Source organism: Petaurus breviceps, unplaced genomic scaffold, assembly GCF_028583685.1.
Source record: "Petaurus breviceps papuanus isolate PSGF00001 unplaced genomic scaffold, PetGlider_PUasm1.0 118, whole genome shotgun sequence".
NCBI lineage: Eukaryota > Metazoa > Chordata > Mammalia > Diprotodontia > Petauridae > Petaurus > Petaurus breviceps.
In genome coordinates, this window is record NW_027185616.1 from 961,134 (window position 1) to 981,828 (window position 20,695).

Below are 20,695 nucleotides of genomic sequence, written 5' to 3' on the forward strand. Positions count from 1 at the left end.
TTTCCTCACCTACAAAATGAGGGGGTTAGCCTTGATCTCTAGGTTCTCTTCCAGTCCTAGCATTCTATGACATGATGCTGTTCTATGATTATCACAACTTTGAGACGTCAACCCCATTTTACAGATGAGGAAAATATAGATTATATAGTTCAAATGACTTGTCTAAGATCATACAGCTGAGGAACTGACACTTGAACTCAAGACTTTGGACTCCAAGTCTCATGCTTTTCCTTCCTCCCACGTGTATCGATCGTTCAACAATTTGGGGAAAATAGAAATAGGGAAGCAGAATCATGCAAAGACTAAAGAGTTGGGGGAAAAAGGAATTGAGGAGGTGAGGGATTATGGGCAGAGGAGAACAGGAATGTAGGGGTGAGGGAACAAGGGGATAAGGATGGAAGTAGATTTGAACCAAGATTAAGCATAATAGTTATGGACCTTGTTGCTCCAACTTCCCCCCTGATTTCATTGAAACTCACCCTCTTTTACCATTTTCGTATCTCTCCCCTATTCCAGCTTGGTGAGAGTTAGTAGGCTACGCTATGCAGGGCAAAGGATTTGGAATCAGAGAACCTATATTCACGGCTATTTACTACTAGGTAGCACAGTGGATAGAAAACTGGATTTGAGTTAGAAAGACCTGAGTTCATATACTTGCTGGCCATGTGACTCTGGTCAAGTCACTTGACTTCTGTTTACCTCAGTTTCTTTATTTCCAAAATAGAGATGATAATATCACCTACTTCCTAAGAGAGGTTAAAAGGATCAAATGACTGGGCAGCTAGGTGGTGCAGTGAATAGAGTGCCAGCCCTGGGGTCAGGAGGACCTGAGTTCAGATCTGGCCTTAGTACTTAATAACAAACACACACACACACACACACACACACACACACACACACAACTATCTGTGTGACCTTGGGCAAGTCACTTAACTCGAATTGCTCTCCAAAAAATAAATAAATAAATAAATAAATGAAAGAGGATCAAATCAGATAACCAGCGTAAAGCACTTTGCAAACTTTAAGGTGCCATATAACCGCTAGCTATTATTATAGGACCTTGGAGTGGTAATAATAACACATACTCTGCCTGCTTCCCTGGTTTGTGGGTTTAAGTTACTTTGCAACTCTCAAAGTGCTATATAAATGTGAGCTATTCTTATTCTCATATCATTTCCCCATTCTATTCCATGTCATTCTTCCCCTCATCCTTCCCACAGCTGTTTGGGGAGAGGCAAATCACCTTACCTTTCTCAGGGCCTCAGTTTCCTCATCGATGAAGTTAGGATTAAAAAAAAAGTACAACCAACAACTGCCTGATCTATTTCACAGAGTTAGTGTGAAGTTCAAATAAGATAAAAGATGTGGAAAGACTTAGAAAAGAATTAATTTTTTACTACCCTTCCATTCCCTCAATCCCACTTCCTTGTTTGCACTCTTCCTGACCTCATTTCTCACCCATCAGTCCTTCTCTCCCACCCCCTGGTCCCCTGATGAATGCCCATTCCTGGCATTAAATTCGAAAAAAAAAAGGACAAAGAAAGAAACTGGTGTAGAGGCAATAGGGAAAGATCCCAGAAAAGTCCTTTGTTGGAAAACTCCAAGGAGCTCCCCAGTTGTTAATTGCCCTAGAGCACTAATATTTTGAGACATCATAGAATCATAGAGCTAGACAGGACCTTGGACAGGACCATCTATCCAAACTCCTCATTTTACAGGTAAGGTGATTGAGGACCAGTTACATGATTTCACAAAGGTCATACAATTGGTAAGTGTCTGAAGCAGGTTTTAAACCCAGGTCTTTCTGACTCTAAGAGCAGTGCTTTTGAGCATGTTAAGGGAAGCTTATTTAGAGTAGAGGTGATGGGGAAGAGGGAGAAGATAGGAGAGAGACAGAGAGACAGACAGACAGAGAGAGAGACAAACAGAGAGAGAAAGACAAACAGAGAGAGAGAGACACAGAGACAGAGAGAGACAGAGAGACAGAGGGAGAGAGAGACAGATAGGTGGGGGAGGAAGAGAGCGAGAGAAGGAGAGGAAGAGAGAAAGAGAGAGGACATTTATTAAGCATTTATTATTTGCCAAGCACTGTGGTAAGCACTGGGAATCCAAATACAAACAAAAAGAAAGGCAGTCCCTGCCCTTATAGAACTTATATTCTGATGGGGGAAGAAAAACTTCTTTCATTCTTTTATTAATATCTTCAGCACTTAGCACAGTGCCTAGCACACAGAAGTTGCTTAATAAATGCTTGTTTATTGATTGATTGATTGGTGGCATTGGACAAGGGTCTGCCACAGCCTTTCCACACTAGGGGGGAGCATGTGCCAGCTGCTAAGTCCCCCATGGGTACCTGCTGTCTACTCTTATGTCCTTCACAGATGGTGGCAATTGGCTGACGTGCCAAAGCAAACCATCCCACATGCCATTTGGTGGGGGTTGGCAACCTCCACCCTAGAATTTGGTTTCATTGTCTATTGCTTGAAATAAGCAGGCCATTGGCCAGGGTTTGGATATCTCTTTGTAAAACAGAGAGTGCTGTTGGAATAGGCTTTGAACTAGATGCACTCCATAAGTGTTTGCTGAAAGAGTGAATGCAAAAAATACAATGCACTGTCACAGTGTTATAATGCTACAGTTCCCATCTTTGGCATGGCTTGGCATTGATCATTCCATTTTCCCTCCATTTGGGGTTTTGTCTGCAGCTGCAGTGGGTTATATAACCAGAGATACTCTTCTAACTTCCTTATGTTCAGTATTTGTGGTCTGTGTGCAGATACTGCAAGTGTTTTGTCCTTTGTCTTCATAACCTGAATCTCTTGGTTTCCTTTGAGAATGGTGAATGACACAAAACTCAGTCTACTTCAATCCAATTCAAGTCAATAAACATTTATTAAGTACTTCCTGTGTATGAGGGATTGTGCTAGGTGCTTGCCCTATATATACATATTCATCAAATGGATATTTAACATTCAAGGCATCAAAAGTCAAATTTTGCAGAGAATTCTGTTTTAAAATCGCTCCCCATACCCAGACACTTGTACCCAGACCCACTCATACATGTAATGTGCCTACCTCTCCTTACTGGCCCATTGTCCCCTAGAATGATCTCTCTCTTTGTCCTCCCCAGAAGGCCCTTTCCTTCATGGTCCCCAAGGAACTGTTTGGGTCATGGCTAAGTGTATGCCTGTCTTACTAATAGCACCCCTTGTCTCATCATACTTTATTTCAAGTATCTTTAAAAATTCTTTAAAATTCTAGATATTCTAGGTGGTTGAGATTGTTTGAACAAATCTAAGGAGTTGATAAAATGAAAGTTATCTAAAATATAAAGTATACTGAGAATAGTCATGGAAGAAGCAATGTGACATAATGGATATGACTTAGAATCGGGAAGACATAAGATCAGATCCTGACTCAGACATTTACTTGCTGCGTGACCCTGGTCAAGTCACTTAACTACTCTGTGCCTCTGTTTTCTCATCTATAAAATGAGGGGGTTTGACTTGATGCTTTCTAAGACCTCTTCCAACTCTGTCTACGATTAGGCCATGAAGGTTGGTAGTTTTGGGTCCGATTGTGGAGAACCTCGAATACAAGTCTAATAAGTTTGGTTCATTTCCTTTGACATAGCCAAATCATCTCCTTCACTGCCCCACTATGGAAGATCCTAGAGGTCCAGGTGAACTGTATCATATATCATAGTTTTTAGAACATGTGGTCTGCCTCATTCAATTCTGAAACTCAGGCCTCCAACAGATGAGAGAGGGGCTGGATAGGGGCATTCTTGTGTGTCAAGATCCTATAGCTCTCTGTACAGCTAAAAGCAGAGTTTGCCAGAGAGAGCTCAGCCTCAAAACCCTCCCAATAAGTGATGAGAAAAAAATGTGGAAAAGCAGAGCTGCTGTGGCAGGATATCAGCGTTAATGTAGCTTGACTCCGGGCTGATATTCCACTTATCTCTCCAGAATGACAATTAGAGAAAAAGAGTTATTGCTATTCTGGCTTCCTCTATTGAGCTATGAATAAATGATGATCGCTGTGAAATAGTATGCTGTTTAGATCTTTTCTGCTAAATTAAAAAAATAAAAATTGAATAAAGCAGTAATATATACAGTCGTTTAAATAAGAACAGCGGAGCGGAATTAAGAAACTATTTCAGTGTCTTCCCCTGTGTTGTCATTTTAATGTAATTAGTTTGCAAAAATATTAATTAATACTTAAACATCTGACGCTTTTTACATGTTGATTTGAAATGTGTTGATTACATTTTTCAGTTTACCCTAGTGCTCCTCCGCACTGTCGTGGTTGGAAGTCCTGAGCCCCCAAGGAAAAGTCAATAAATACATAAGTAGTCAGAGCCCCCTTATCCTTTGTGAGTTGCCAAATGAAAGGATTTTTAGCCTGAAAGGCCTTGTTTAGTTGCCTTTATGCCCTTGGAGAGAGAAGGCCAGGAGGGGATTTTTGCATTTTTTCTACATAGTTGTGTCATAAAAGTAGCTAACCATCAGCAATCACAAGTAACTTTTTTTTCCAATAATTCCACCCTCCTAGAATTTATTAGTTAGAATCTAAGTTCTTTGACAACAGGGATTGCTTCATTCTTTGTCATTGTGCGGTATCAGACACATAGTTGTTGATTAATTCAAAGACTTGAATTAGCTGAAATAGATTTTGTTTATAAAGGTAATGTTCCTGATACCTTCCTGTCTCATAAAATAGTAATAATAACAGGCAATTATACAGCACTTTAGGGTTTATAGAGTTAACACATTGGATGCTCACAACAGCCCTTTTAAGTATGTTATCCCTTTTTTTCAGACAAGGAAACTGAGGCATACAAAGATTAAGTGACTTGCCCAAGGTAACACAGGATTTGAACAAGTTTCCAACTCCCATATTCCATCTACTGTGACACATAGCAGCCTAAACACATGGGAAACATCTTCTGCTGAGTTAGTGGAACTTTGTATTTGTCATGCCGGTGTAGAGAAGACTTTTCCAGGAACTTAGCCAAGTAGAATGATTCTGGCAGGTATGAAGGGTCAGAGAGGGGATTGGAAAAGTCAAAAGACTTAGCTAAGTTTGACAGAGCTTACATGGAAGTTCAACAGTCCTAGTTAGCAGGACTTAGAAAGAGACCCAAAGTGATCCCAGATACTAGGACACAAGTTGTTTGTTCTCTGCTCCCTATAAGACTTCTCTCTCTCTCTCTCTCTCTCTCTCTCTCTCTCCCTTTCTCTCTCTCTCATATATATGTATATATATATGTATATGTGTATATATAGATATATATATATATATATATAAAATCTGGGTTAGCATGGCTCACAGGTTTGTTCTTTCAATAAACAAGCATTTGTTAAACATTTATCATGTACCAGATACCCCCTTTAAGCACCAGAGATACAAAGAAAGGCAAAAACAGTTCCTGCCCTCAAAAAGCCAACATTCTAATGCCAAAGAAAGAATTCCAGACCCAGCTAACTATGCATCAAAGTCTTGTCTCTTTTCTTTTCTTCCTTCCTTCCTTCCTTCCTTCCTTCCTTCCTTCCTTCCTTCCTTCTTTCTTTCTTCCTTTCTTTCACTTTTTGGAGGGGGGAGGGCAGGGAATTGGGGTTAAGTGACTTGCCCAAGATCACACGGCTAGTAAGTGTTAAGTGTCTGAGGCTGGATTTGAACTCAGGTCCTGTTGACTCCAGGGCCAGTGCTCTAGTCACTGCATCATCTGCCCCCCCCCCATCAAAGTCTCTTTTCATTTCTAGCAATTCAGAAGAATCAAATGATCCTTTAAGAACCCGAAAGGAGACTTTGACTTGAAAACAAAGATGAAAAATGATGTGAGGAGGTAGAGTGGAATCCTAACCTGTGTCCAGTGGTTGGAGGGTAAAAGAATGTGATGAAGGACAAAAAGGGAATGACTCTTAAAGACTTAGAATTAAGCAATAGCTACCAGGCTTTTTCCCCAAAGAAAGGAGCTGAACTCTCTGAGGAAGAAATGATTGCCTTCCCTCCAAGGAATGATAATGTATTTCCATAGGTGCTACCAGAGGCCCAATCCAATAGGTAGCATAGGAAAGAGTAGTGATGAATAGTGACTTCTGAGGGAAACTAAGGCAATTATTTGTTGACTTGACATTCCATTTTTCTTAATATAAAGGTCTACTATCTTTCAGGATCATGTATCTAGAAGATGACAGAGAGTTCTTTTAGACTTGTAAAAACAAATGAATGCCACCCACTTCTGGTGATTTACTTGGCACAAATACTACTGCCAGAATGGATCTAGAAAGCATTGCTAAGATTACAAAGTCTTGGGAGATAAAGTAAAAACCATAGGGGTGTAGGTAGTGTTTACATCACTACTGTTGGCAAGACCTTCTGAAGAGAAAAGGCAGATTTGGGAAATGAACCACTGGTGGAGAAGACAGTATCTGAGAACACAATTCAGACTGTTGAGCTACATAGAAATGACATGCTCCTGGACAGACATAGAATGTACTTAACAAAGGATGATAATGCATTTGCCTGGATTCTTGCAAATCTAGACAAAGGGGCTTTAAAAGAAAAAGGCAAGAGAAGACAGAATACTATCTAAGTATGTCCACCAAGACACATATTATAGATAGCAGCAACAATGTAGGAAGAATAACAGTAGAGATTCTAGATTCAAGAAAGGAGCCATGGCATCTGATGTCTATGCATAAATGTAGTATGGGTATCATGCTTTGAACTAGATATCCTAATGTAAGTATGTGAATCTGACCTCTTGGTGAGATCTGAGACTGGCATATCACAGGACAGGGGATTGAATTGTTTGTTAAGACATATGCATGGGAAGAAATTCAGGAACCCCCCAAAAGAAAGATAATAGAGAGCATTTGTGTGAGGATCAGTGAAGGGAGAGATAAAAGGATATTGTCTGTTATCAGAGAGACTATGTGTGTATATACATATATGTGTGCGTGCACATGTACACACATATCTATGTATATATACATGTGTGTACATATATGTGTATTGTGTATGTACATATATATCTATATATCTATATCATACTACTTGAATGAAAGAACTAGATGAGGAACTTGGGAAACAAATCACAATCCTGGCATATGAGATTCTCTGTCTCATTGTCTCTCTGACTCTGTCCCTCTCTCTCTGTCTCTCTGTCTCTGTCTCTCTCTGTCTTTCTCTCCCTTCTCTCTTTGTCTGTGTCTGTTTCTCTCTCTCTAGCTTCTATTTTCCTCAACCTCTCCTTCTCCGTCTCTCTTCCACTTACCTTAGTGATTTTATCCTTCAAAAAGTGGTAAAATCAACAAGGGAAATAAATTCTCATCAAGTTGGTCATGGTGACCACTCAATATTAAAATTTGCAATAGAAAAAAAAAGAGGGGGAGTTCATCATAGTCTGGTGTGAATACTAGATTTTTGGAGAACCAATTTCAAGGGTTCAGAGAAAAGACAGATAGTATCTAACATTTTAGAGAGGGGTCAGTTGAAGAGGCATGTGACTCTTTCAAGAATGAAATGATGAAGACATTAAGAGAAAAATAATGTTAGAAAGGGGAGACACGTCTAAAGAGACCAGTGTAGATAGAATCAAGGATGGGTAACTGAGTATGGATGCAAAAACATGGCACAGTCCTGTAAAAATAAAGTCAGGAATGAGTTGGAGATGGTGAAGAAAGCTAAGGACAGCACAAGACCATGTGAGGTTTTTTGTTTGTTTTTTAGTTCTTTTGGGAAAAAGAAGGACAGGATCAAAAAAGGATGAGAATACTGCTTGGGGTTGATGAGAGGATCATAATCTATGACAGAGGAAGGACTGCTACACTTTTATTTTTCTTTTGTTTTCTAGCATGTTAGTTAACATTTACATAGTGCCTTAAGGTTAACCAAGTATTTTATAAATATTATTTCATTTCATTTTCATAGCAACCTTTGGAGGTAAATGTCATTATTGTCCCCTTCTTACAGATGAGGAAACTGAGACAGAAGGAGGTTAAGTGACTTGCCTAGGGCCACACAGCTAGTAAATGAGGCGGGACTTTGAGGTCCAGTACTCTTCCCACTGGGTCATTTAGCTGTCTCTATCCAAGGGGGGAGTGATATGTTCATCACTAATCCCTCATTGACTCTCTTTGGGCAGACTATAGAACTAGTAGACTTGATTATGGAATCACTATGTGTGTATATGTATATAGGTATGTGTGTGTGTCTGTCTGTGTGTGTGTACTTAAAACTTTGATCAATGTCAGAATGTAAAAGGAAAATAATGTCTAGAGAGGTTATTGTTCAATATTGTTAGCCTACTATAATCTAGTTATCTTGGCTTTAATTCCGGATAAAATTCTAAAAGGTGCTATTAAAGGAATAATTAATGAACATCTACAAAAAGAAGCCCTGATGACAGAGAGCGTATACCCAAACCTGAATGACCATTGGATCATTTTGCTCCCCGTTAGGAGGGACCTGCAAACTTTTCCCATCTATCATATTACATGATCTTCATAAGAATCTTGTGTAGCATTTAGTACACAGCATAAAACTTTGCAGAAACAAAGGTTGCTCACTGTCATATGATTAGTCAGTAGCAGAACCTGGCCGAGTTAGGTTTTCCAATTACCAAAGCAAAGAGAGCAGAAAGGTTCATAGGATTTAGAACTGAAAATTTCTTAGAGAGTACTGAATACCACCCCGTCCCCCTGTTCTACAAATGAAGCACTCTCTCGGTTCATATATCAACTTCCTCTTGCATTGGAGGATTGGTTCCCAGAGTTAACTATATCTTCCATTCTGGGTAATAGGGGATGACCCTGAGGGGTTGGAGTGATGGTGGTGATATTCTAATGCTGTATTCATGAGCCCCCATCTTGTGTACTCCTCATGGATTATTTGCCAGTCAGACTTAGCAACCTTTGAGAAAGGGTATTTACTTATGTGATATAGTAAAAAAGAATTGGTGCAAAAATAACCATCAAAAAGTCTAGGACACACTCTCCCAAAAGTATATTCAAAGTCCTGGGGAAAATGTTTTCAAGCTTAGAGATCACATGTGGCAAAAGGTTGGATACAAGTCCTTTGCTCCCTTCACAGAATCCTCATGTGGTGTTACTGAAGTAGAGTTCTCTGATGAGCTGTCTGTGACCTTGCAGAGTCTTAAAGATATCTTTCCACAATGCATCCTGTTTGTCTTTGACTCTGGATATAAGCCCTACCAACATCTGTAGCTGTTTTGCTGCTACCACCAAGTCAATTAGAACTATAAATCTTCCCTTTTCAAGTTCACAAGGCTATGTTCTGTTTGGGGTTGAGAGTGCGGAGACAAAGAGTCATTCCTTCCCCCAATCAGTTCCTTCTGAAAGTCTGAGGTGGATCTTCTATGTCACTAGTCTGGCTTGCTATTAGAATGCTAAAGTCTGATCTGACTTGCTCTTTTATGTAAGACTGACAGAAAATGACTACTTCTCTTCAACCAATCACAAGATATTTCCTGTTTGGCATAATTTAATTTGTACCAAGTCAATCAAAGAGGTATCTGACAAAAGCATTAAATATAGAGCATCTTATTAGTTACATTAAGCAGGATTGAGGGGGATAAGCTTCTTCCACAGATAAGAAAACTGAGACCCAAAGTGCTGAAATTATTTACTCAAGGTCACCTAGATGGAAGTTGTAAGAGCTAAGATTAAACCTAAGTTTTCTGTTTCTAAATCCAGTAATCTTCTCTATATCACACTGCCTCCCTTACATATTGCTATCTCATGTTTGTGTGTGACTCAGCCTTGAATTAAAGACTTAGTACCATTTTATTGAGGTGTATCTCTTCATTGTGTTGTCTGTGAATCAAGGTGATATATCTCTAGCCCAGGGCCAGTCACTGGCAATATTGAAAAGTTGGCAAAATTTGTCATCTGTGCTCCAGTCTTCTAGATCTTCTCCCCTTTCTCCTCTCAGCGGCATTCCCTCCACTCACTGCGGCATTCCCTCCACACCTATCAAAAACCTGCCCAGTTGCTAGTATTCTGTAACTTTTGTATTTATTGTCCTTAGAGTTCATATTTATTTATTTGGATAAATGATGTTTCTATACACATACTAGTAGGATTTTCAGTCCAATTCAACAAGTATTTATTAAGTGCCTATTATATGCCAGGAATTGAGCTAGGCTCTGAGGGATACAACTCTTTGTTCCATGGATTTAAATTCCATAGAATAAGATATCCCATGATGTCCCCCCACCCCACTTTCCTACCTTCTTTTGTATATTGTCTCTGCTGATGAGACTGTAAATTCCTTGAGGTCAGGAACTGGATTTCTTTTTGTTAATTGCATCCCCAATACTTTGTGCAGAGTCTGGCATCTAGTAGACACTTAATAAATGGTTATTGGATTGGAATAGATACAAAGTAAAAAAAATGCTCCTCCCTCTTAAGAAGCTTGTAAAACCTCCACAGATGGGATCCAAATGCAGTGATATGAAGCATTTGAGAAATCGGAATGAGGTTAAGAAATGTCTTTGGTTCTATGTCTTCTGGCAGGGCTGACTTCAGTAGAAGATCATTGAGGACATGGGACTATTTTTTATGTCTTGTATCCCCAGTGATCAGCACAGTTCCTGGCATATAATAAACATTTAAGAAATACTTCTTATATACTGAAATGAATTCTGTTTTACCAGGAACCTCTCCACCAGACTGAGCCTTTCTGAAATCTGGATATTGACTATAGTCGATTATCATCAGTCAATCACTGATAATCTGTTGGTATCTATTGCCCCCAATGACAATTATCAGGGAAGGAAAACATCTTTTCCCTCATAAAAGAGCTAATTTAACTGTGTTAAAACTAACATTTTCCCCTTTTCTAAGCAAAATTTAGTGAAGGATTTTAAACACTCACTGCTGAAGTATCCATTCAGTAGATCAAGTTTCATTTAAATTAGTCATTAATATTATATATAAACTACAATATGTAATCTCCATGTAGACAGGGACTTCTTTTTTGTTTTCTGTCTTAGTATCTCTGGTATAGAACACAGACCCTGGGTCATGATAGAAGCTTGTTGAATGACTTATTCATTCACACTGAGATATAATGGTCTGATAATAGTTTAAAGTGTTGTTATTTTGTTGTTGTTCAGTCTTGTCTAACTCTTCGTGACTCCATTTAGGGTTTTCTTGAGAGAGATACTAGGGTGGTTTGTCATTTCCTTCTCAACTCATTTAACAGATGAGGAAACTGAAGCAAACAGGGTGAAATTACTTTTCCATGTTCTATTGTCCAGCTAATAAGTGTCTGAGGACAGATTTGAACTCAGGAAGATGAGACTGCAAGCCCAGCACTTTATCCAGTTCTCCACCTATACACTTGATAGAGTACTAGGCTTGAAATCAGGAAAACTCATCTTTCTGAGTTCAAATCTGGCCTCAGACACTTATTAACTGTGTGACTTCAACCCATTTGCCTCAGTTTCCTCATCTGTAAAATGAGCTGGAGAAAGAAATGACAAACCACTCTAGTATCTCCCCCAAGAAAACTCCAAATGGGATCATGAAGAGTCTGAAAAATATTTTTAGGGAATTAAAGGATAAAGTTCTAATCAATGATGATAGCATTAAGGTAGGCTAGGCCATGGAGGATACCATTCAGTACCCCTGAAATCATATCATATCTGTAGACCATCAGAGGTTGCCCTCTGCCTCTAAGAATATCATGTAGAAACACTATATGACCTTTAACAGTAGCCTGTCTGAAGGCAGAATGGCCAAAAGTGAGAGCTGGAAGATTTCCAGAGGCAGTTCTACTTATAGCTATACAAAGCAGAAGAGAAAATGAAAATGTAGTCAGCACTTAGCAAAGCTCTTTAGAAGTTATGCCTAATAATAAACATTTCCTGCACTCTAGTTCATCTGCAACCTCCCTGTAGGGGCATAACCTCAGAGACCTGCAGGATAGAATGTCCTCATTCCTTTTGATGGATTGTGGATGGAGTTTACCACCAAATAAATGATCATAAGGGAGAGAACATGAAAAATCACAGCCCCTGAGGATTTGAGTATTAGATTTATTTTTTATTAAATATGCATATAGTCTTAAGATGAAATATGTCAAATGGAAAGTAGATTAAAGTGTCTTATTAGTCTGTTACTATAAATTCAAATGAATACCAAAAATTAGCATTTTTTTGCAAGGAGAATAGATATATAGATTTTTAAAAATCAGTAAGAGACCAGAGTTCTCTTAAATTCTCCTGAATTTCAGGTGTTAGAATTGGGAAGACCTGAAGAGGGAGAGAAGGTAAAAATGAGAAGTGAAAACAGGCTGAGGGAATTGTCAGATGTCATTGTTGAAGCTGAATACCCAGCCAATCACACCTGCTGAGTCTTCCCTTGGAAAAACCATTTAGTCAGCATAGGAATAGGTAAACCACTCTAACCCTAACAATCTAGGGTAGATATGCCCCTTTAAGAAATAAGGAGAGGGACTTCTGGAAGTCAAAATGGTCAACTAAGCAGTAAATCACCTTAACTCTCCCATATTCAGCTCCAGACAGCCATAAAATGGTACTCCCAAAACAAATCCTGGAACTGCTGTACCAGCAAAAAGATGGCATGAAACAATCTTTTAGCCCAAGAAACCTGGAAGATCAGCAAAAATGGTCTCTCTCACTCAGGTAAAAGGGGAGGTAAGTCCAAGACAGGGAACGTCCCAGCAAGCCCCACCTTAACAAACCAGGGGGATATCCTGAGCTCCAGTGTTGTGGAGCAGGCAAAACGCAATACCAGACCCCCTTACCCCTCCATGTAACTCAATGGAGCCAGGGGAATGGGCAGATTCCAACTCCTAGAACTGCCATGTGCTTCAGTGTAACCTTGGGAAATACATAAACACCCTATTGGTCTCAGCATGAACCAGACACCAACACTAGGACCTTGGTTCAGCACCAGTTAAACTTCCAGACCCCTATGGCTTCCAGCAGTGCCAGCCACCCACTCACTGTAGTACTAGACATGAGGGTTCCCCATAGGCTTCAGGGCAAAATCAGTGCAACACCAGGTAAATAACCAGAGCCTGCAGCCCTTGGCACAAGAAGCCTGAGAGAGTGCCCTTCCAACCCGGGAGCAGAGTTCAAATTTAAAAGAAAGAAAAAGGTCAAAAAAGGAGCAAAAAACAACAAAAAAGATTCTGAGCATGGAAAGTTATTATGGTGACAGGGAAAATCAAGTCACAAACTCAGAAGAAGATAACAATGTCAAAACACCCCAAAATAAAATGGGAAGTGATCTCAAGTTCAGAATGAACTCATGGAAGAGTTTTTTTTTTTTAAAGGAGCTTAAAATAATATAAGAGAGGTAGAAGAAAAATTGGGAAAAGAAATGAGAGGGACCAAGAGAATTGTGAGAAAAGAGTCAACAGCTTAGAAAAAAAAACTACTTAAGAAGAATTGATGAAATGGAAAAGAAGATACACAAATCCATTGAAGAAAACTCCTTAAAAATAAAGTTAGCTAAATGGAAAGGGAAATACAAAAGCTAACTGAGGAAAATAACTCCTTAGAAGTTGGAATTGAGCAAATGGAATCTAAAGACTCTTTAAGACATCAAGAATCAAACAAATTTGAAAGAATAGAAAAAAATAAAAATGTAAAATACCTTATGAGAAAAACAACTGACCTGGAAAATAGATCCAGGAGAGAAAATGTCAGAACTTTTGGACTACCCGCAAGCCATAATCGAAAGGAAGACCTAAACAACATCTTTCAAGAAATTATCAAGGAATACAGCCCTGATATCCTGGAACTAGAGAGTAAAATAGGCATTGAAAGAATTCACCAATCACCTTAGGAAAGAGATCCCCAAATAAAAACTCCAAGGAATATTATAGCCAGATTTCAGAACTATCTGGTCCAGGAAAAAAAAAATTGCTAGTATCCAGAAAGAATTCAGATATTGGGAAGCCACAATCAGGATTACATAGGACTTAGCAGCTGCAACATTGAAGCATCAGAAGTTATGGAACATGGTATCCATAAGGCAAAAGAGGTAGGACTACATCCAAGAAATCACTTACCCAGTGAAATTAAGCATAATACTTCAAGGAAATTCAATGAAATAGAAGGATTTCAAGCTTTCATAAGAAGAAAACCAGAATTGAACACAAAAAATTTAATCTCCAGTATCAAGACCCAAGAGAAGCCTAAAGGGGGAAAAGAAAACATAAGGGATTCAATTGGGGCTGAACTGCTATAATGGCAATCAAAGTAGTTAACACCTTGTTTCAGCTATTTAGTTGGCACCTTGTTTAGGTTCAAGTTTCTTCTGACCCTTGTCCATGATTGAGAAGCAGAACTTGTTAACCCCACAAGTTGTAAAGCCTAGAACCTGTGAACTACTGTTGCATCAGCAACAGAAAGGGGAGGAACTAATGACCATATATAAGGAGAAGCCCAGGCTGGAAAGAGGAGAACTGAGAAGGGAGCTGTTGTGGTAGAAAAGGAGAAAACTTCTGGTATTCTGGCACTCTGTTTGTCTATTCTGTCTGTATTGATGCTTGTTTGTGATCCTTTCTACAGAAGCCTTGGGACCTTACTGGAAGCCCTGAAAGAGGATTTTCTGGTTGTCTGTTTACAGAAGTCCTAGAGGATGGTTTTGGAGGCCCTAGAATTTTACTGATGATTTGTGTTGACTTCTTGGACCTTGTTTGTGGGTCTTTGTTTATTTTTATGTTGATTATTTGTGTTGACCTCTTGGACATTGTTTTTGGGTCTGTGTTGATTTCTATACTGATGATGTGTGTTGAGTTCTCAGACCTTGTTTGTGGGTCTGAGTTGATTTCACAGGCAGATAGTGAATTGATGATGCTGTCAGCAATGTGAATGAATGTTGTTTTGGCTCTGTTAAGCTTTGTCTTCCCAGAAACAGGAACTGTGAAGGATTTGAGGTGGATTAGACACTGTGAGCTTCAATATGGAATGGGAACTAGGCAAGGAACTAGATGAAGAACTGGAAAAGGAACTGGGAGCTGTCTGCCTTTGAACCCAGGTGACAGGTGTGTAGATTCAGGCAGGAGCTGGGACCATGAAAGAGGAATCATGGAAGCTGAAAGCCGGCCTCAAGTTAAGATGAAAAGATCTCTTCTTGGGTACCTGATGCTGACTGAGAAGATTATGGTTTACTGTGACCTAGGGGTGGAGAACTTTGACCTTAGTACTTTGTGTCCATTAAGGAGACAAGCTTTCTTAAGGATGATTGAATTAAGGAATTACTAAATGACTGAGTTACTAAATGATTGTACTTCATTTTAAACTATGTGACCACTTTGGTGAAAACTATGTGGCTGTTTTAGTGATAAGTTGTTATGTCATAACATTGTGAATGCTGTACTTTGATTTCTGTGAATGTTTTGTCTTAGTTCGTTACTGAATAAACAGAGTTCACTATACTGTGTAATCAGAACCTTGAAGCTGTCCACAGAAGCAGTCCTCTGGAAAGCTGCTTGTGCTTGGTATTACAACTGCTTATATCCCTAAAAGATGATACTTGTAATTCTTAAAAATTGTACTTTATAGTACAGTTAGAAGGATTACACATAGACAGAGGGTATGAGCATAAAGTAAATTTGAGAGAATGACATGAAAAATAATTAAAGGACAAGAAAGAGTAGTACACTGGATGCAGAAGGAAGTGAGAGGTAGAATGGGGTAAATTAGTTTATATGAAGAGGCAAGAAAAACCTATTTTAGTGAAGGGTAATATGGGAGGGTGGGTGGCAGGCATTACTTGAAACTTGCTGTCATCAGTATTGGCTCAAAGAAGGAATACTATACACAGTCAGTTGAATATAGAATTCTTTCTTACTGGACAAGAAAATAGGAGGGAAGGAGATTAAGTAAAGGATGTGTGTGGAGGGACTGACAGAAGGGAAGACAGATTGGGGGAGGTGTTAGACAGAAACGAAACAATGTCTAGAAGGGAAAGAGTGAAAGGAGAGAGAGGACAAACAGGAGGAAAAATTGAATAGAGGGAAATACATAGCTAGGAATCATAACTGTGAATGTGAATGGGATGAACTCTCTCCTAAAATGGAAGCAGATAGCAGAGTGGATCAAAAACCAAAATCTTACAATATGTTGTTTACAAGAAACATACTTGAAGCAGAGATACACACATACACAGAGTAAGGAATTGGAGTAGAATCTATTATGTTTCAGCTGAAGTAAAAAAAAAAAAACAGGGGTAGCAATCCTGATCTCAAACAAAGTGAAAGCAAAAATAGACCTAATTAAAAGAGATAAAGAAGCAAACTACATCTTGCAAAAAGGCACAATAGACAACGAAGTAATAGAAATACTAACCATATGTACACCAAGTGGCATAGCATCCAAATTCTTAAAGGAGATATTAAGTGAGTTCCAGGTTCATGACCAAATAAGAGATTAGAAAACATTACAAAATAGATAATTTTGATTATATTAAATTTAAAAAGCTTTTGCACAAACAAAACCAATGCAACCAAGATTAGAAAGAAAGCAGAAAGCTATGGAACAATCTTTATAGAAATTGTCTCTGATAAAGGACTCATCTCTCAAATTTATAGAGAACTCAGTCACATTTATAAGAATATAAGCCATTCTCCAAATTGATAAATTTTTATAGGATTTTAACAGGTTGTTTTCAGATTTAAAAAATCAAAGTTATTTATGCTCTAAATCACTTTTGATAGGGGTGGCTAGGTGGCGCAGTGAACAGAGCACCGGCCCTGGAGTCAGGAGAACCTGAGTTCAAATCTAAGCTCAGACTCTTAACACAAAAACTAGCTGTGTGACGTTGGGCAAGTCACTTAACCCCAATTGCCCTCCAAAAAGCAAAAAAAAGTCACTTTTGATTAGAGAAATGCAAATTAAAACAACTCTGAGGTATAACCTCACACTTAACAGATTGTCACAAAAAAAGGAAAATGATAAATGTTGGAAAGTATGTAAAAAATTAGGACACTGATGCAAGAAGGATATTGGTGGAGTTGTGAACTAATTCACCCATTCTGGTGAGCAATTTGGAACTATGCCCAAAGGGCTATAAAACTGTGCATACCATTTGGTCCATTAATCTACCACTAGGTCTGTATCCCAAGAGATCACAAGAAGGGAAAAAGGACCTACATGTTCAAAAATTTTCATAGCAGCCCTTTTTGTGGTGACAAAATATTGGAAATTGAGGGGATACCAATAAATTGGTGAATGATTGTGGCACACAAATGTAATAGAATACTATTATTGTACAATAAGAAATGATAAACTGGAAGATTTCCAAAGAAGCCTGAAAAGACTTGTACATACTGAAGCAAAGTGAAATGAGAAGAACCAGAAAAACATACCCAGTATAAGCAACATTGTGCAATGATCAACTATGAATTACTCAGCTCTTCTCAGCAATACAATGATCCATGACAAGTACAAAGGACTCAAAAAGGAAAATGCTATCCATATCTGGATAAAGAGCTGATGGACTCTGAATGCAAATCAAAGCATACTTTGTATTTTTCTTTTGATCTGTTTCTTTTTTCACAGTTGTGACTAATATGGAAATAGGTTTTACATGATACCACATGTATAACCTGTATAAAATTTCCTACCATTTTAGGAAGGGGGGAGAAAAATTTAGAACTCAATATCTTACAAAAATTAATGCTAAAAATTGGCTTGACATGTAATTGGGAAAAAAAAATTTTAAATTATTTTTTATAAAGAAATAATGGAAAACTCACAGTTTTCTGGAGAGGTTAGGGATCACAGATAAAAACCAGACCATACAACAGTAATCTTCCCTACTTAATAGCCTTAAATCTATGTTCTTTTTAATAAGCCTGGCAAAGATCCTTTCTTAGGTTGATTTTAATTACTCTTCTCTACCCTCATGGATCCTGACTAAAAGGCAATTATACAGTACAGTGGAACAGGTTCTTGTTAGAACAGGAGTTAGAAGAACTAGGTTCAAATTCAGCTCTGCTACTTACTTAAATCACTTATCATCTCTGAGTTTCAGTTTCCTCCCCTATAAAATGAAACAGTTAAAACAATCTCTAAGGTCTCTTACAGCTCTAAATTTAGGACTCTATCATTCTTTGATCCTTACCTTCAAAAAGTAACTATGTAACCTTTGACTTTGTGATAAGAATATGGGAAATGGTATTAACATCTGACAAAAAAAATAATATTAATTATATAGCAGAGATGGAATTCTGCTCTGTGTTTTACTTGATGTAATATGGAGGCACTAGAGTGGCCCTGATATTGATAATGGAGGGGAAGAATAGTTGTAGCATATTTCTCTGTTGTAATGATGTCCCTCCAAATGAGGGGTTCTTAACCTAAGTTTCACAAACCCCCAATGGGTCCAAAGGTATATTCTAGAGTCTTGGAAATGGAATGAAAAAATATTTATTTTAATATAATTGATTTCCTTTGTAATTTTTAAAAATATTTTGTTTAATTAATTTAAAATATTCTTAGAAGGGGGTCCATAGGCTTTAGCAGACTGCCAGAGGGGTCCTTGACATAGAAAAGTTAAGAGTTCCTGAACTGAGTGTTGGGATCCCAAAGGAAGTAAATATCCCCCTTCACCAGCTGGGTCACCCTTCTACACACAACTCAGAGTTCCATCACTGTCATGACCTTCTGCCAGTGGTCACATCTTCCCCTAGCACTGTGCTAATGCAAATGCCACCCACTTAAGACAAACTGCTCATAGATTTGGCATGGGGACTCATACATACTATATGGGACAATCAGGAGAATAAGCGGTAACAGTAGCAATCACTACCCTTGGCAGGTCTTTGGTCTTCCCATCCCCCACCACAATGTTAATTTTGTACAGGATCTAATTCTCTTCTTTAGAGCTCTGGTGTTATACAAATTGATGGCACTTGTGATTCCTTCCAGAACTGTTAACACACTTGAATAAGGATACCCTAGAATGTTGTTTCTCTAATCGGAGCTGCAGGATTTATGATTGCAGCTCAAAATTCCAGTGATTACCTCATACCATTCTCCAAAGTTCTTTATCCTGTAAAACAATCCTCAATCATTTTAATTAGGACTTCCACTCAGGTTTTCTACCCACCTACCCCCCTTCTCCCCGATGTCATTACTCTCAGGAGTACAGTATTTCTGTTTGAGGACATTTTTCCTCCAAGCAAAATATTAGAGTACTGACTGATCTTGCCAGAAGCAAGCTGTAAAAACACTTTTCAATCCATTTGCGGCAGCTCACTCCTCATTCCCCAACTTTAGAAGTTGTTCTGTTCTTGCCCCTTTTGTATCTCCATGAAGCAAGGTGTTTGGAGAAGGGGAGAACTGCCCTTCAGGGAAAGCTACAGAAAGCTTTGAAGAAAGAAGGCTCTCTAGTAGAAACAGGCAGTTACCAAAGGCATAGGAAAAGCCAGTCCAAGTGAAGTCTGTTTGTGGAATCTGAAACATGTAGAAGAGCCCATGAGCTGGGTCTCAGAGATTATTGGGATGAAAGGAAAGCACCAGTCTCTGTTCTCAGGGAGTAAGAACTCTTAAGTCTGCTTCCCAACTTACCTGAGCTTCATGGATGGAGGGCAAGCAGAGTGGAGAGCTGAATTGATGATCAGAAATTCAGGGCAGAAAGACCAGATGCATTTTGGATGTGAGCCATCAGACTGTAAAAGCATGGAAGACAAAACAAATTTTAATTATAATGTTAATCAACTTAGATGGACATATGGTTTTAAAGTTTGCAAAGCACCTTCCTCATAAGGACACTGTGGGATAAATAGTACAAATTTTATTACCTTCATTTCGTAAATGAAGAAGTAGGGACTTAGAAGAGATGAAGAAACTTCTCATAGTCTCAGAGCAGAGAAGTGTCAGAGCAAGCATATGAATCCAGGTCTCATATTCAAATTAGAATTGTAGTATCTCAGAGTTGGAAGGGACTTCAAAGACCACTTAATCTAGCCCATATTTAAATAAGAATTTTCATATATATATATATATATACATCTACACACATCTGTACCCATACATCTATACATGTATCTAATCTCTCTCTCTCTCTCTCTCTCTCTCTCTCTCTCTGTCTCTCTGTCTCTCTCTCTCTACATTCTCATTGTATGACACTGACAAGGCTCTACAAAAGGGGAAGCTATTATTTCTCCAGCTCTAATTGTTAGGAAGTTATGCATTACAGTGAGTCTAAATATACCCTATCTTCAACTTCCATGAGTTGTTCCTAGTTATGTCCTCTGGGGTCAAGAAGAATAAATCTAATATCTCTTCTACATGACAGCCCTTTAAGTCCACGACAGCTGTCATGGCCTCTGCCCTGCCTTCCCAAACTGAACCTACTCATTTCTAGGCTAAATACTTCTAATTCATAAGAACATAGATTTAGAACTAAAAGTGACATTAGAAGTCATGAATTCCAACACAGTTTTACCAGTGAGGAAACTTACACCCAGAGAGACTGAATGGCTTCTCTTGTGACACATAACTAGTAAGTATTGAGGAAAGATTCCAACCCAAGTCTTTCTGACCCCAAGACCAGCTCTCTATCCACTATACCATTCTTCCTTCAGGATCATTTCTATGGCACGGTTGTTAGTTCTTTGATCATGTTGGGGACCCTTTTCTGGCCTCTCTCTAGCTTCCCAATATCCTTCTTAAAAT

The 20,695-nt window shown here is 38.6% G+C and overlaps 1 long non-coding RNA gene across 1 annotated transcript in view; it reads right to left on the minus strand.

The window, feature by feature from the left end:
* The window catches only part of LOC138161144 (uncharacterized), a 35,112-nt gene extending 15,185 nt beyond the window's left edge, over positions 1–19,927 (minus strand). Inside the window, exons 1-2 of the long non-coding RNA XR_011168289.1 lie at positions 19,819–19,927; positions 19,586–19,686 (exon numbers count right to left, since the gene is read on the minus strand). This is a non-coding gene — a long non-coding RNA (uncharacterized lncRNA). The remainder of the gene's footprint in view (positions 1–19,585; positions 19,687–19,818) is intronic.
* Positions 19,928–20,695: the final 768 nt, after the last annotated feature.